This window comes from Canis lupus, chromosome 10 (genome assembly GCF_011100685.1).
Source record: "Canis lupus familiaris isolate Mischka breed German Shepherd chromosome 10, alternate assembly UU_Cfam_GSD_1.0, whole genome shotgun sequence".
Taxonomy (NCBI): Eukaryota; Metazoa; Chordata; class Mammalia; order Carnivora; family Canidae; genus Canis; species Canis lupus.
The window spans coordinates 61,730,887-61,746,042 of record NC_049231.1 but is presented as its reverse complement, the minus strand read 5'-3'; the positions used below and the strand labels follow the sequence as shown (position 1 = coordinate 61,746,042).

The following is a 15,156-nucleotide window of genomic DNA, read 5'->3' as shown; positions in this document are numbered from 1 at the left end:
GAGAATGAGGGGCAGAGGGAGAGTGAGAGGGAGAAGCAGACTCCCCATTGAGCAGGGATCCCTATGTGGGGCTCAAACCCAGGACATTGGGATCATGACCTGAGCCGAAGGGAGACCCTTAACCGCCTAAGCTGCCCAGGTGCACCTCCCCTCCATCACTGTCTTTCGAAAGGCTGCATCCCTGGTGGAGGGATAGTATGGAAGTTCCATGTGGACAGATATTTTTGTCAGTTTTGTTCCTCAGGACCTAGCACAGTGCCTGACAGGTGGTAGAGGATCAGTAGATTTCATTGAATGAATGAATCAACTAAGTGAATTCAAATTTTGGGCAGCACATAGGGGGGCAGCTTTTCCTTCTGGGGTGGGGGATGACAGAGGATAGAGAGGCACTAGGACCACCCCTGCTGTTCCTGAGGTTTCCCATAAGTCTCCTACCTCTTGCCATCCCCCCACCCCCCACCCCCACACAAGGCCAATTCCTTAAATAACTTTTTTAAAGATGTAGTTTTCTTTTGTCAGGCTCTCTGGGATCCTAAAATCCCCTGCTTTGGTTCCTGGCATACTTTCCACACTTTCAGGGCAAAGATGGTTTCCTCTCCCACTCTCCCAGGCCCCCGGCGTCATCACCGTGACCTCTTCCATTGCCGTGGTCAGTGCCTAATGCTCAATTGGCCCTGGGGGATAGCAAAGTTGCACACGAAATGCCCACCTCTTTCCTCCCAGAGTCCAGAATGGAACAGCGTCTTTTCTTTTGCAAACCTTTTGCCTGCATCTCCTTTGTATGACTGCTTAATAGTAAAATTCATTTGCTCTGGGCAGGGGCTTCAGGCCTGGTAACTTGGTCTCAAAGACAGGCCTGCAAAGGACAATTGCCCAGAGCTGTCTCTTTCTGAGGACTGCCCCTTGTTAAGGTGTGAGATGGAAAGTTGACAATGGAATGAAAATATTTTGGGCTGTTTGGAGAGCTATTTTTAATACGTGCAAGGGATGTGGTATTCCTTGTTTAGACCATCTTCAATTTGCCAGGGAGCTCTGTGAATGGAAAATGTGAGCCAAAGGCCCGAGGTGGAAAAGGGAATATAAACGCGGGGGCCCTTGCGATCTGGAAATTTACCCGCTGCTCCAAGCTGCTGGAGGTTTGAGTTCTGTGTGTATTAGGGATGGCTCTTCTTTTATTTCTGGATATTCTCTCTTCCACCTTTCAGCTGGCATGTAAATACCCATCAGCACCCTGGTCCGCAGGACCATCCCAGCCAGCTGTACCATCCACAGTGTATTGTATACATAATGCAACACCATTAACTCTAATGCTGTCACATGGCAGCAAGAGCGCTTGGGAAGTGCTGGGTGGAAGGCAGGAAGCTGCTGACCGACTGGCTCCCTTTTATATAATCATAAACTCAAACCCACATTTCTCTGAAAGCAAGAAAAATCACCCAACCACCTTTTGATTACACTTTTACACAAATTAATGTCATTTTCCTTTCCAACAGTATTGACTACAGGATTCAATTTGGTCCGGCAGGTGCTGGGTAACGGGAAGCCTGCTAAGAGCAGCTGTGTTAACAGCATCCCTCTCGAGAAAGGATTCTCTGTGGAGAGTGAAGAAAGAGGGAGAAGAAGATAGAGACGAAGAAGGAAAGGGGGGGGGATCAACAACTTGCACACACATCCACATCCCTGTGTGCTGCTGCTGCTGCCGCCGCCACGGCGGCTGCTTGGATGCGTCTAAGATGGCACCTTGGTGCCCTGCCACATTCGGTCTCCTTGGTACCGAAGCGGCGCTCGGCTTCTTGTCACTGAGTGGATGATGATTATCTGCACCAGGGTCTCAAGGGTGCTCAAGCTTTGCTGGCGATTGGAGCTGAGATGCTTCAGCTGAAGGATTTTAAAAGCTGTACAAGGCCAAAGAACCATTACCAGTCACTTGCTGTGTGATGCCTGTTGAAGAGGGGGTAGGTGTGGAAAGAAGGGGCGCTGGGGGTGCAGGAGAGGGGAGGGCACATGATATCTTTATCCCTCTCCCTGTTTTCTCTCCTCCCTCTCCTCCTACCTCTCCACCTCCCCACCCCTTTTTAGCCATCGTACCCTTGCTGAGGCATGACAAGGTTATGTCAGTGTGGTCTGAGAATCTATTGATCACGGCCATCAAAGATCTTTGCGGGAGTTTAGGGATTTGGTGCTTTGCATAACACCCCACTCATCTCAGTTAACTCCTCCTGTCCCGGCCTGGGCTCCAATCACCTCTGAGCTGAGCTGTTGGCAAAACTTGCTAATTTCTGTGACAGCTGCTTTCCGAACTATACTCATAAGGCTGTCAAAACCATTGTAATTACTATTATAACAGAACTCAGGTGCATGACCCCGGCACTGAAGAAGTGGAAGGATTGGACCGGATGCAGCAAAGGGAAAAAAAACCCATATAGATACTAATGCCAAACCCCCCCCCCCCAGACATGTGCACACACACCAATAAGCAAAAAGGATCTTGTTGAACTCCTACCCTGCTGATTTTTCTTTTAATCAGTGACAAATAAAAGAAATAACCAGAAACCTCTGAGTCACGCACTCCCATTCTGCAGCATATCACATTTTTCAGTAAATATTTATTGAGCACGGATAGTTGAGCTGGTGCTGTTCTAGGTGCTGGGGCTCAGGGGTGTACAAAGCAGATAAAAATCCCTGCCCTTATAGAGCTGGCATTCTGGACACACTGACACAAAACTGCCTGTCCTCAGCCTGTGACCAGGGGGTGGCTGCCTCAGTATTTCCCCCGGCGTGAATTCGTGCAAACACACACACAGGTACACACTTCTGCATAATCATTACAGGCTTGAATAGTGCAAGGGTAAGAAAATATCTGGAATACTTCTCCAGAAGGAAAAACTAAAATGTCCCAAAGCCGTGAGTCGTGGAGAAAAGTGATGCTCATTTTTCGGCCTAAAGGTCTGCTCTGCCACAGGAGGCTTTTGCATTAGTCAGTCTCTGCCCACCTGGAAAGATAATCTGAAGGGCTTGAAGTACCTGGACAAGTCCAAACACCCCCCTCCCTTCCTCTCTCCCTCCCTTCCTTTCCTCCTTTCCTTTCCTTCCCTTCCCTTCCCTTCCCTTCCCTTCCCTTCCCTTCCCTTCCCTTCCCTTCCCTTTCCCTTTCCCTTTCCCTTTCCCTTTCCCTTTCCCTTTCCCTTTCCCTTTCCCTTTCCTTTCCTTAGATAGCAGAGGAGGAGCAGAGGCAGAGGGAGAGCAGAGGATCTTAAGCAGGGTCCATGCCTATCATGAAGCCCGACCTGGGGCTCAATATTACGACCCTGAGATCATGACCTGAGCCAAAATCAAGAGTCAGATGCTTAAACATCTGGGTCTCTCAGGCACCTGCCAAGCACTTAGAGTAAGTGAGAGGTGCTGTTTCCCTGGAAAGTTCCTGGATGGGTAGTCCCTGTGGCTATGTGACCACAGGTTTCCTGGAATGAGGTGGGAGGGTGGGATAGGAGGCAGAGATGAGTGGCATGGTCTTAGGAGGCTAAACCAGGGTGCAGAGGAGGAGAACAGGGCTTAGAGGCACGGCTGTGCTGTGTAAAGGTGCCTTGAACTCCTCTGAGGGCACAGGGCAGCCTCACACCCCAAGACTGAAGCCGGTGTGCGGCCTCAGCACCCCATCCTGGGGGCAGAGCCCCCAGTTGCCTAGGATCAGGGTATGGCACAGCCTGGCCAGAAGGGACTTACTGGCTTTGGGCCACAGCTGGCAGCCGAGGATCCTCTGCTTGTTTCTCTCTCCCTTAGCACTGGGTGTCACTGCAGTGAATGTGGATCCCTCTGGAGACCCTCTTGGGGCCTGGAATTAATCACCTGGCAGGGGACAGGGGAGGAGTGGAGGCTGGAGGGAGAGTCAAGAATGGGGGAGAGAAGGACCATCCCAGCTCAGCAATTCCCAAACCCCCTCAGAAACTGGCTCTTCATCCTTTGCTGTCCGAAAAGCCTCATTTGCAGAGACTGATGTGATGCCTCAGCTGAGCCCAGACGTTTTACACATTAGTGCTGCCTTTGAACACGTTGGGAGCTCTGGGTTGGAATCCCAGGCGCTTACGATTACAGCAGGACCACAGCACTCCTGGCTTTGGGGGCAGGGGCACCTGAATTGCTGCCTCGACGGAGCCAGGGGAGTGCTGGGTGTGGGCCCCACATTGGGAATGGGTAGCTCAGGGCAGCTCTCGTCTGACCTGGAGTCCCAATCCCAGCACTCTTGTCTGAATGGGGCGGGGTGCAGGATCAGCGCAGCACACAGCTTTACCTGTTTTCCACCTCCAACCCGGGGCCAGGGCAAGGAGGACATCCTTCTTTTTTTTTTTCTTTCCTTCTCTTCTTTTCTCCATCATTACATATTGTCTTTGGAGCTGAGGAACTGGATTTTGGGTGGTTCTCCTCTTTGGGTTATGTATGTACCCCCCCCCCCCCACATACTTTTGAATCACACAGTGATTTTGTTCATGAGGTCGCCCCTTTCACGGTAGCAGATTAGGGAATGAAGAGTCTGGGTCCATGGTGAAATAAATCATTGCCAGCCAAGCCCAAAATCAGGGGTAAGGGCAAGAGAAATTGACGTCTTCCTCCAAAAAGCATTTGTTTTAAATAATGAGATAAAAAGATGAGCCATCTGTGGCTATGAGTGTGGGCGCTACATTGATATGCTACATCCTGGCATAACTCTGGGTGAACTTGGTCTTTGTGATTACCTGTGTGTTTTCATAATGAACAAAAACATGAAAGCAGAGTCACCAAACCCCAGCCCCACTTCCAGAAAGCTCCTGCTCCTCCTCACCCTCCTCTCTCTCCTTTCTCCCTGACCTCCTCCCTCCTCCTGTCTCACCTGTTTCTTCCTCCTTCTCCTACTTCATCCTCCTCCTCTCTCCCCCTTCCTCCCCTCTCCTCCTTCTCCTCCTTGTCAGACAGTTTCACTTCTGTCCTGTTTTTTTCATTTCTCCTTTAGGTTCTTTTGCCTTTCTGAATACCTTTGTAGTGAGGAGCCAGCTTCCTCCCCACCTCTTCTCACTTCTGCCGTTTTGTGATCTTGCTAGTTTTAATGAGAGCACAGTCAATAACTATGGAGAGGTGCTGACGACATTACAAAGGAACTAGCCCTTAACAAGTCAACTGTAGATGAGGTGCCAACAGGATGGACAAGAGGATTAAAGTATTTATGCCAAAATATTAGAAGCACACGCAGAATTAGTTCTCCCCGTGTTAGATATTTTACTTTTGGCAAGTCCATATTTAAAAATCTTTTATCCTTGTTTTGCTTAAAGTATTACAATAAGCCCCGGATTTTTCACAGTTACACTTGTATATTTTCACAGCTGTTTTAATCAGAAAAAATTAATGTGCTTTTGATAGCTCAGAAACCTATCACTGGCAAAAGCTTTGCAAAAATGTGCTGCAGAGCAGAGTGGAATCCTCCACGTTATATATTTTTGCCGGCTATTTGAAATTCATAGAATTTCCCCTAAATATTTTCTTTTGCAGTTCTTGCCTAAATTAATCTAACAGCTTGGGCTGACTTCTTTGATAATCTCTTTTGTTATGAGTGCAGGGATTGCTATTGTTAACATTCTTTGGGAACCAAACATGAACTGCCTGTTACTGGAGGAAAATACAATTGCTATTTTTGCTTGTATTGGAAGTATTTACTCAAATAAAATATACAACATAATGGATAAGCAGGACTGGCAGTCTCCTTGATGGCTTTATGGTCACCGGCTTAGTCTGAGTGTGCTCCCCTGGATTTTCACAGGCAGCGCAGAAAGGAACTTGACTTTTGCTTCTCAAGGTCTGTGACACACACAGATGCACAGACACACACTCTGAGTCTTGGCCATTGTGAGGACACACGGTCTTGGATTCAAATGCCAGGCCCACGTCGTGAACAGCACAAGAGAGCAAACTACCAAGAGTAAAGTTCTGTGGCTGCACGTCAATAATAACAACGGCAGCAATAATCTTTTTTAAAAAAATCCACAAAAGTAAAACATTTGCAACAAGGGAAGGAAAATATAGGGAAGGAACAAAAGAGATGAACAAAAGTCTTGGTTGCCCCTGTCTGCCTGGCGAAGAAGAGGCTGATTTCCAGGGGAGGGAGAATCAGTGGATTAATGTGAACTTTAATACTGAAGCAGTGTGTGTTTATTGCTGGTGACCACAAGACATAAATCTTGCAAGCACAATATACAATACGATGCAGCCCCCAGTTTTTTTTCCCCCTCTCCAGTCTCAATTTGTGTGTAAGTGTGTGTTAAGTGCTGTTGAAAAATAGTGACCTTTAATAAAGGATTGTATCCTGCGACTATTTTCCCAGACACACAGTGACCTTTCAAACCAGACTGAGGTGAGGGGGTGTGGAGTTTGGACTTTGAACCGGCCAGACCCCGCTGTGCTCCTCTGTTAGCCTGGCCACTTTTTATTGTGTCACCAGGGAGCGTTCTGTATGCAAAGCAGGCCGGGCTGGCAGCCTGAACCTTTGCAAATCAATTTGTCTGTGAAGGCGAGTCCACTGGAGTGAAAGATGGTCTAACAGGGCACACTGCCCCCTCTCTTTGTGACATCATCGCCTGTGGTACTCTTGTCAGTCATGTCTGCTCAGAGGACTGTTGGAAGGAGGGGGAATGCCTGGGTGGGGGAGTGAGGGGGTGGGAGGGGTTAATCCTCATGACCAACTGTGGCCTGAGAGACAAGGGGCGTTCTTCTTAATAGGACAGAGCTGAGGGGTGGACAATTAGTCGGCTGGACTGGGACGGTGATGGGGGAGGGCGCCATTATACCCTTACTGTTGCCTGGCTGTGGTCGCCAACCCTACGGTTTCCTCTCCTTCCTAATGGTGACATGTTAACAGGAGGAGATCGCTATTAGACCAGGGGAAGGCTCAGGTTCTGAGGAAATCCTGAAGATCATAGTAGCCAGAAAGTTTGCTCCACCCCTACCCCCTGCCAGTAGAGCTGATGCCCACAAAACTCTAACCTTTGATTGTTTTCCATATAAGACCCTGAGCTACAGTCCCATCTCATAACAAACCTTTTCATAAGGGTTAATATTATTATCGATCTTTCCAAGTCTTTCAACACCCAGGACTCTACATTAATCAGTAGCTAAAAATGCCAGGAAAGACAGAAAAATTCAATTACTTTGTTCCCTGATTCACATTTCTTTGAGAAGTCCCTTTAAAGATATGGAAATCCTGCATTTTTCATAAAACAGTGGTTAGATCAATTTCTGTGTAAGCAATTAATCATCTTTATACTCCACAGAAGATGGGGAGCAAAGTGTGACCTACTACAGCCACGCTGACTGATTAGTCTCTTGGTGAGCAGCATGGTGGAGGGCTCCAAACACCTGTCCTACAAGCAGGTTTAAAATGTAAGCCTTCTGTGGAACTCTTCAGGGGAGGAATGTGGAGAGGAAGTGGCTATGATGGGCTCTGGAGCTGGATGAGCTGGAGTTCTAATTCTTTCTCTATCACTTGCCATATTATGGGAACTTCGTCAAGTTACCAATTGCCTGTAAGCCTTGGTTTCCTCATATGTCAAATGGGAATGTTAAAGAAGAGTTACCCCATGGGGTTTTGGTGAGAATTAAAAATTAAGGCGCATATGCTCCTTAACATGATTAGCTCTCTATAATTGTTAGCCCTAGTGATAATATCACATGGGATGATTACTGAGGTAGGGTACCAAACAGGTTGTAATTGCATCCACATGGATGAAGTTCAATTAGGAACAGCTTTATTAGCCATGAGAAACTTGTCTCATTCAAAAATCTTTGGATTTGGGGTCAGATGTTGTGTTTTATTTTGCAGATTATCATACTGGATTTAAGGCTATTGACATAGGCACCATATATGTGGCATCATACATATATTGTATTTGTGCTATACACACATCATTTTTTTTCTGACTACCAATCTATTTTCAGTTATAACCCCCGAGCATAGGACACTAAAATTTATTTGTGTATCATGTCCTTTCTACATGGGATCACAGGATGATTTGCAGACAGTCAGTGGTAAACTGACAGGGAGAAAATGTTTTTTGGGAGCAGGATTTGAAAGGGGAAGTCACTCTGAGGCAAGACTAGCCATCCATTTGTAAAGAGCACAAACGTGATTGGCATGGGCTCACATCTGAAAGAAAAATTCCAGAAACTGTTTAATTTTTAAGCTGAGTTTCACTGTGAAAATGGTGAAGGGGCATTGGTTGAATGTATCTCATTTTGAGGGGAAAATTTTTACTGACCCTTTTATTTAGGAACTCACAATGGAGGGAAGACTAACTTTGGGAAGGAATATGGCCACAGGTATGGATTTCAGAGAGGGTTAAGGAAAGATGAAATGTTCTAGGTGACGAAAGGGAAGTATTAGAGGCAAAAAGCTAGGAATGAGGTCAAATATCAGACATTAGAACCAGAGTTAGGATCCTAGAATCTCTTAAGGCTAGTAACAAAACACAGCAAACAAACAGACAAACAAAACCCTCCAGATAATACAGAAGCAACAAAAACAAGCCTTTTAACTACAAGTTAGTGGTATAAAATGAAGACCCTGAGGGGCACCTGGGTAGCTCAGTGGTTGAGCATCTACCTTTGGCTCAGGTCATGATCCGGGAGTTGGGATCAAGTCTCCTATCGGACTCCCCCAGGGAGCCTGCTTCTCCCTCAGCCTGTATGCCTGCCTCTCTCTCTGTGTGTGTCTCTCATGAGTAAATAAATAAAATCTTTAATAAATAAATAAATTGAAAAAATGAAGACCTTGAAAGAGCAAAAAAAAAAAAAAAAAAAAAAGAAAAGAAATAAATAAAAGAGACTCTACTGAAGTACTGAAAACTTTGGGATTAAAAGCAGATATAATGTTTAGTATGGAAGCGATTAACTATATATTCCAGAAAATGAAGAGAGAGTGATAAAAGCGGGACATACAAGTCCAGTAGGATCCTGTTTACTCTTTCCTGGATTCGGTTATCCAAGATGTCACATTGTATTTCCTGGATTGTAAAACTAGATGGTTCCAGAGCCTAATTCAGCGCAAGCAGCATGTGAGGTGGGCAGCCTTCTGGTTCCTCGGCTTCAACTTCGCCTTACAGAGTTGAAGCCATTCTTGGAAGGCTGGTAGTGTGGGGACCAGTAAACGTGCTTCGGCATAATGTTTCCAGTGTAGCCAGAGGTCTGAGTTGGGAGAAGTGGTGTGGGAAGCTGGAGGTGGTGTGGTCTCCTTCAGGTAGTTGTAGCTTGCTCTGTTGTTCTTCGACCTTGGAAAACCCTGGTTGAATATTGTCCTTTAACCACTTATGAACGTGAGGAATTGCATTATCTCAGAAGGTCTCTTCCATAGAGAAAAGTTGGTAACTATTATCAGCTGGAATTATGGGGGGAAATGAGAAGAGATTAGGAATCCCTGATGAGACCAAAGCAGGGCATTAGTCCCCTAGGGCAGGGCAGTCATTAGCCTGCCAGTAGTGCAAGGCTAGGTGATCTGGGTGGTGGTAGCCAACTGCGCTGCTAGGACAGTCGCAAGGTTTGGGAAAGGGGATTCAGACACTGTCTTTCCCACTCTGTCCACAAACGAGGGATAATGGAGCCGGTTACTACTATTGTCCTGGTCGTACAGTGTGTTCTGACAGGGTTCATGTTTTGGTACCTGGGCCAGTTTGACACTCTAAATGTCCCTGAAGCATGCCTGGTCTTAAGGTGATCTGTATGAGAAATCTGAGAAATGGAAAAATGCAGAGCTCTCCTCCCAATACTCAAGTTGGTGATTTTAATCATTCTATTAAGAAGCCAGTGCCTCATTTGGCACCTCTGACAGCAGGGTGGGGACTCCCTGGTGGTTTCCAGGTGTTCCAACAGATTGCAGGGTACCTGTGATTCCTAGATGAGGAGCTGGGAGCATTATAAGGGACCATCTCTGGGAATGTAGCTAGCATCGTGCCTGATGAGCCCAAGGTGCCCAGCAAGTGGGGACTGTCTCATCATGCTCCTGCACCAAATTGTATGCTGTCTCTTCAACCACAGTGTTATGCCTTGAAGTTGGTGCCCATATCTCTACACTAAAATCCTCAGAATCTAGTATTAAACTGGCATGCTGTGGCCAGAAACTTAGCAAGTGGGATGACTTTGTGATCTAGGTATTTGAGTGGTGGGTAAAAGAGAAGATGAGGCCCCAGAGAAGATATCCTAGCCACTGTGAAGGCAAGTATGTGTGTGAGAGGATGTAAAGGTGGTCAGTATCATTCTTTCTGAATCCCAATTAATGTTATTCAAGTACCTTTTATGTTTAGAGCTTATCGGATATCCACAAGGGCTATATAAAGTTGCTAATGCTGGATACTTGTCTGGATCTTATAGCTGTGGATATGAATGTCCTGCAGTGGTCCCAGAATATTGCCAGTCACTGTTAGAGCTGGGGTTAGGGTATGTAACAAAAGGACTTTGCTTTGTGTAATGCTCTATCTACCATTTTCAGAGTTCATTCATACAGTTGATCTCTCCAGATAGAGTCGCCAGATAAAGTACAAAACCACCCAAATTATATTTGAATTTCAAACGACAAATAATCTTTTAATATATATGCTCCAACTCTTGCATATGCAACAACTAAAAAATTATTTGTTGTTTATCTGAAATTCAAATGTAGTTGGGTATCCTGGTCCCCGCCCCACAAATGTAGCAATGCTACTTCTGGGTAGAGGACTGGGATAAACACTAAAGCACAAAACTGTTAAGATAGATGTGGTTTGTACACCAAGCTCTGCAACTTACTAGCTCTGTGTCTTTGGGTAAGATTTCATTTTAAAAATCTAACCAGAGTTTTTTTTTTAGTGTTCCAGGCTGTGCTGGGAGGACTTAATGAGCTAATGCATGCACAGGCTCAGCACATAGTGACTACTAAGGAGGTTGTAGTTATTGTTATGCTCTTATTCGAGCCTTGCCTGGGAGGCAGCCAGGCATTTCTCTACCCATGTAACGGAGGAAATGAAGAGAAGCTCAAGTTTTGATTCCTAGCTCACCTTTTCATACTAGGTTGACGATACCAAAGTTTTGTTTTGGTGCCATCTTGACATCTTGACACAGCAGGCTCTGGCTGAGGAACCACCCAGTGCTCCCTGTCTTCCCAGAGCAGAGAGAGCAGACCCCTGCCTCAGGGGTACAACCAGGAGGCTGGCGAGTCCCTTTCCTATCAGTACCTGTGGCCAGCAGGAAAGGAAGGGGCGGTGCTTTCAGGGGGTTTCAGTTGTGAGCCCTTGATGCTGTAGGCCATGACCCAAGCCATGGTGGGTTGAGAAGCACTTCCTGCCACCCCCCCTTCTCTGTCTACCTCAGAGCAGCAGAGGACATGCCCACGAGGAACCCCTGGATGAATTCTATCACCCACTTACCTTTATCTGCAGGATGGCCTCATCTGTACTTGTTTTTGGCACTAAATTACAGGCCCCTCCTGGGAAGTATATATGTTAGAAGAACTGTCTGGACACAAGTGACAGAAATCTAACTTAAACAAAAGGGAAATCTGAACCCCCATAACCTAGTCTCAGACAGAAGGGCTGCCTTAAGGATCATTGCAGTCAGGTCTTGAATGTTGTCATTACTCTCTCAGGTTCTGTTCTTCTGTTTGTCCACTTCATTTGCTCTAGTCTCAGCTGATTTCTCTCTTCCAAAAGGAGATGGGCAGCTCCTGACTTTCATGGTTACAGTTTCATAATCAGAGAGGGAGGAGCTTCTCTGTCAGTTCCAGTAAAAACAAAACAAAACAAAAACCTTTGGGAAGGATGCTATTGGCTCAGCTGGGTCACATGCACATCCTTGGCTCAATCATTGTGCCCACGAGATGGTATATACATCCTGTGGTTATCCCAGGACCAATTATTGTAAGAGGGATGGGGTGCCCATGATGTTATGTTCATTAGGTTATGTTGGGAGGAAAGCAGTTTCCAAACAGTTGAGATTGGGGAGAGTGCAATTATCAGAAGAGGGAAGGATTGATGCCTATGTCTCCTTGAAAAGGAAGAGTTTAGGGCAAAGAGAGCCTGGGTTGGATGGGACTGGCTGGATGATCTTTATGAGGAGGAGGTGGGAGACCACCTGGGTTGTGGAGCTAGGATTATTGCATCTCTGTTTGGGTCTCTTCTGGACCTTACATCATTTTGGTTTGGTTTGGGCACTGGGATAGGGCTGATGGTAACTTCCAATGGAAAAACAGAGGAATGCTTGTGGCTGTGGGGCAACTGATACAGTTAGCACTTTGTGGGAGTAATTGCATCCATGGACTTTCTGCTAGGTGTTTACTTGATGCCTAAAGAAGGGCTAAGTACTTTAGGAGTTTCAAAAAAACAACAGAACACAAGACTTCAGCCTTTGAGGAATTTATAATCTTCTTAGGTCAACAAGGTGTCCACATGTGAAGCACTTAGAAAACCCTTTAAGGAAGTGCCAGATGGTGTCTGTAGAACAGGCTCTGGGCTCTGTGACACAACAGGGCATGTGGTTCGGGCCTTGGGCTGAAAGATAGGGCTGCCTAGAAGAATTTGAGCTGGTCTTTGAGAACAAAGTTGAAGGTGAATGCAGGAGGCTGACCTCCCATATAATAAATTTTTATTGTGCTTTAGGATAAATGAAAACTGGGTTTTGCAAAGGATGTAGCCAGAGTGGATATTGCCTTAGGATGAGGACCCAGGTCTTGTCCCAAGGGATCTGAATACGTTTGTTCCCAGGTGTTCCCAGGCTACAACGTGGGTTTGGGAGAAAAGACAAATCACTTTTTGTGGAAATCTACTTTGCCAATACACAAGGTGGTATACAGCCGTGGATCATGTAAATGACCATGGAATAGGGAAGATTGCTTATTTTTCTTTTTTCAAGCAGGCTAGGATTTGTTTATGAATGAATCAATGGGAAATGTTAAGAGACCAACTTTAAGAAAAGGTTTTTAAAAAGTTTTCATGAATATTGTGAGAATTCAGGAAGCAGCAAATGGCCACAGTAGGACAGGGTTTTTCAATTCCAGAAGATCTGGGGGTGAATTCCGTGTTTGTAGCTTACTAAGGGGCAGCACTGAGCCTTTGTTGCCTGGCCTCTAAAAGGGGAATAAGGGTGGTACTTACTTCACAGGGTTTTCTTTTGGAGGGCGCAATCTGTGTACAATACTTAGGACTTGTACTTAGTGCTTGGCAAGTAGTAAAGACTCAATAAATAGTTTTAGTTATTATTATTGTATTTTATTTAGTATTATTATTGTAAGTTTATATAGGTAAACTAGGTATAGGCAGTTGGAGCAGGAACCGTTGTGCTTCACTACCTAGTATGTGCCTGACCCTGGACCACGCAGGCACTTTACGCATATGATTCAATGTAACTGCCGCAAAAGACATGTGAGGGAAATGGAGTGATTTGCATTTTAGAGATGAGGAAACTGAGGGATTAAGGGTCCCCAGTGAGGTAAACTTGAGCCTAGGTGCACCTGATTCCAGAATTTTGCTCTCCTTTTCTTAGAGGGAAGACCAAAGATGGCTGGAGGGGATTGCCAGGCAATTTCCAGGCTAGAGCCTGCATCATAGACTCTACATTCAGATGTCTTGGAAGGGACCCAGATGGGACACCTGCGTGGATCAGCGGTTGGGCATCTATCTTCGGCTCAGGGTGTGATCCTGAAATTCCAGGATCGAGTCCCACATCAGGCTCCCTGCATGGAGCCTGCTTCTCCCTCTGCCTATATCTCCTCCTCTCTCTTTCTATGTCTCTCATGAATAAATCAAAAAAATCTTAAAAAAAAGAAGGGACCCAGAAAGTTGGAGGTGAGGGGGTAATGATGCAAACCTAGTAGAAATGTTTGCAAAAGACAAGAAACAGGTAGGCGCTCTCTGTTTGAGCCAAGCTCCCCAATGAGCTTCTTACAGCAGCATTTGTCCAGGAATGCTGGGGGAGAGGGAGAGAGAGAAAAAGAGAGAGAGAGAGACCCTGAGAACCCTGGGAGAAAGAGAGAGAGAGTCCCTGAGAACCCTGGGAGCTTTGCTAAGCAAGTGTGACCTTTCCCTTCCCTTGGGTCAGTGCCTCTTCTCTGAGGGAGGCCTGGAGCCTTTGGGATACCTCTCCAGCCCCACAGAGGAGGGATGCTGGCTGGAGCTCCCCATGTGGGGGTGGCAGCTGGCCTCTGCCACGGCGATCGCTCCCATCTAATGAAAATATTTCGAAGTGGCACAAAGCAAAGGCATAAAGCAAAGCAGAGCCCTGATGTGTGGGCAGGTGCGGGCCGAGAGGAAAAAAGGAGTTTGAGTATGCAAAGTTGAATTGCTGAGACATGGGATATCTTAATAGCGTGGGAAAGGGGGATTGTGAGATCAAAGGCTATGATAAGAGGAAGATTATTTCATCACGACTGTGCCGAGGAGACGATGGTCATACATGCAGGGCAGACACCCCATACACGCCCATTTCTTTGACTTCAAGGTGGGCAACACTCAGTCCAAGCCTGGGCCCTCTTCCCTGACTCCCTACCACACTGGTCAATTCTGTACTGGGTTTACTTGCTGGTGGAATGCAGGATGTCCGGAGCCCACCACATTTGTTCTTATGTGATTTTTGTTTTATTTCCAGTTCATACTTTTATTTCTTTATAGCTAAGAATTTTTCTCCGGCAAAGAATCCTAGTTTTTGCTTGAGGTCCCAGCCTAAGTTCTTTATTTGGTTGTAGCCATTGGGAGTTAATTTGGAGGTTTTTTTAAAAAAAAAATATTATTGCATTTTAAGAATGACAAACCAGTTTGCCTGCATTATTTCTAGTTCTTAAAATTCAAAGCAGTTTGTTAGAGGTGGTTCTTTGCTTTTGGAGATGGAGCTGGTTTCAGTTTTATAGCCCGTTGTCTTCACACCCATCTCAGTGACTAATACTCTAAGATGGATTTCCTTTTTTTTTTTTTTTTTCTTCTTTCCTTGAAGTGGGTTTCAAATCCCCAAAGAATTTCTGGGAGGGGAAAAAATCCTTTAATTGAAAGCAAGAGAAAACAAAACAAAAAAGCATAAGAGAGCTGACAAAAATATCATGTTTAATGAAACCAAGTTCTATCCCTGCAGATGGCTGTGGAGGCACAGACTGACCTAAAGATAGAAAAACGGGTTTCCTTTATGTGC

General features: G+C 45.8%; 1 long non-coding RNA gene across 9 annotated transcripts in view; it reads left to right on the top strand.

Moving 5' to 3' along the window:
* The window catches only part of LOC102154951, a 144,821-nt gene that overhangs the window by 119,182 nt on the left and 10,483 nt on the right, over positions 1-15,156 (top strand). For 6 of the 9 annotated variants that reach the window (XR_005366065.1, XR_005366061.1, XR_005366064.1 and 3 more), the window contains 2 exons: positions 1,494-1,955; positions 7,293-7,401. The exons of 2 other annotated variants lie outside the window; for them this stretch is intronic. This is a non-coding gene — a long non-coding RNA (uncharacterized LOC102154951). The remainder of the gene's footprint in view (positions 1-1,493; positions 1,956-7,292; positions 7,402-15,156) is intronic. One more of the 9 variants, XR_005366062.1, reaches the window with a different exon arrangement.